Source organism: Tupaia chinensis, unplaced genomic scaffold (assembly GCF_000334495.1).
Source record: "Tupaia chinensis unplaced genomic scaffold, TupChi_1.0 Scaffold138365_1, whole genome shotgun sequence".
NCBI classification, from domain to species: domain Eukaryota; kingdom Metazoa; phylum Chordata; class Mammalia; order Scandentia; family Tupaiidae; genus Tupaia; species Tupaia belangeri.
The window spans coordinates 2,896,149-2,898,903 of NW_006198262.1; positions in this window are offsets into that span (position 1 = coordinate 2,896,149).

The window sequence follows — 2,755 nt, forward strand, 5'->3', positions numbered from 1 at the left end:
CTAGATTTGGTTAGGATCAGGGATGTCAGCTTTTTCAAGACTCAATCCAAAATATTGAAATGTATAAAACTTGAGATGTCACCAATAGTTATTTCCTTTTTTTCTTTTTAAATTTTATTTATTCAATTCCTCCATGAGTAACACACACACACACACACACACACACACACACACATGCATACACACACACAGGAAGACAGCACTTTCAACAAGGGGCTGATGCCATGATCCACTCCAGCTTCAGTCAGTCCCAGATCATTGATCTTGAACATGACCAGTAGAATCAGGGAGATCTCTGGATGTGACTCCAAACTTTCCCATGTGGGTCAGCCTGATAGAGTGCCACATCTTACAGCAATGCCACTATACAGCCCCCATGGGCAGGTATTTCTGATGGTGGTTCTGCTACAGGATTGTCTCCTACAAGTCTAGTTCTAATAAGCCTATTTTGCAATTCCTAGTCTACAAAAAAAAAAGTGTGTTTGTAATTGTACACACAACACTACAGAGTATATTCCTGAGAGTTTCTGTTTTCACTGGGTGAAAAGGAAACCATAATCGCCTCCAGACCCTCCCCCCGCCCACAACACACACTATATCCAAACCATTCTACATCTTATATTTGAGACAATCTATTGCACATTAGTTTTGACTCTTTGCATTCAAAACCTGGTTCCTCCTTCACCACACACATAATCTGAGTGCTGGACGCTAAAAGACAATTTTGTATCCAGATGATACTCCTGCTCTTGAGTGTGTAGGGCACAACTCCTGGTGAAGAGCACCCCGTTTGGCAGAAGAATTATAGAGGTCATTCCTGCACCCGTGGAAAATACACTTCACTATCCCAGTTCATCCCCAACTTACTCTTTCTATATCAGATCCCAGTGGCCACTTCAATATCCTTGGATAGGAAAGGAAATGTAATGCGGGACACTGGGCTAGAAGAAATGGTAGCATCACAATTGAAGTTACAATCTCTTCCATGGTCTTTTTAAGGACATAATATAAAGCAACCTTAACAAATTATTTAAATAAGAAAGCATTTGAAGAGGGAGATAGTCTTGGAGCTGGTTTGAGGCTTGATTTGCTGATGATAACAACTCTTAGATGTGTGAGTGCCCCCTACTCTCAGTGTGGAGTAGAGGGCACCTTATCCCCAACCATAAGTCCTGGGCAACTCAGTTCCCTCTCTTTGCCTCTGTTTTCCAGAGAATGAAACTAAGAACTTTACCTCTATGTACTTTCTCTGGTTGTCATGAAGATCAGACCAGAGAACATTGCAGGAGATTTTTTTGTAAACCATGTTGTGTTGTAGGGAGCTGAGCTATTAATAGTATGGATATTGGCATATTTGGAGGGTAATTAGTCTTTAGGGAGCCCATTCCAATTATTACATGTCATTCAGGAAGACAACCTCAATACAAAGGGGCTAACAGTCTGGTCTTTTCACATGGAGACTCTTTCTTCATTCTTTTATTTGTTGACACCCATTCAATGCCAGGTCCCAGCATTACATAGTTAAGAGGCCAATAAAGTCCCTACTTTTATGACATTCTTATCTTAGTCATGGAAGTAAACACAGAGATGGATGAGGCCAGATTGGATCAGCCCTTCTTTACCGCTTAACAGTCACAGTCTGGAGTCCATTCTGCAGGAGTCCAATTCAAAGGCTGTACAGGTCACAGCACTGCCATGTCTGGGCAGATTCATCCTGTTTTTCAAACCAGGCTTCTTGTCGTGGTTGATGTTGTTGTGGCAGTGACTGCTGATGTTACTCTTGTAGTTGCAATTGGATATTGTGGTAGCTGCTGCTGAAGCTGATATTGTGGTGGTTCATTGTGATGATTGCTGATGCAGTTCATAGGTGTTTTTTGTCATCGTCATTACTGACGATATTCTAGTTGTGGTAGTGGTGGTTGATGTTTGTTTTTAGTTTGTTTAGTTAATTCTTCTGGGGGTGTGGAGAGAGGGAGAGAGGAGAGAGAGAGAAAGAGCAACAGCACCTCAACAGGGTCTCAGTGCTTCAGCCAGCTTCAGCCAGCCCCAGACTGGGCTCGCGAGCATGCCCAGCAGCATACTGAGGAAGGTCTCTAGATATGAACTTAGGATCTTCCCATGTGAGCCTGCCTTGCAAAGTACTCCTATACCTTTTGCAAGGGTATACATGTGTGTGTGTGTGTGTGTGTGTATTTTATATATAGTCCTCAGGGCAGCCCTGTGGTTTTATATATATTTCTAAGTATTTTCATTATGGCCTCCTTTTCCAGATAGCTACATTTACTTATTTTAATCATTGATAAAGAAGTTAATTAAAACATGGAATTTCTGCAAACTTCAGAACAGTGTCTTCAAAGGCTTTTATTCACCATTTATCATGACCCTCTATTTATAGGCAGTGGTCCAGCCTTCAATCTTTGTGACAATGTTCCTATCCCAGCCAATTTAAATAATTCTGCCAGTAAAAATTCCATGACATGCTATCAAACATTTTATGAGTCTAAATATATAGCACCAACTGTGTCTAATCATCTTTTTTTTTTAAATCCTACTGGGAGGAAATAAGCCATAAAGAATGTCTGACATGATCTGTTCCATGATTGCCCTCCATCTAGTGTGTAGGATTCCTGAGTCTTCCATTTCTTCTTCTAATTTTTCCATTGTTTAATTTATTTATTTGAAAATATCCTGCTAAGTGACTTCCAAGAGCAGCTTTGTTCAAGATTGGAAGAGGTCGGTGCTCTTTCCCAGGAAT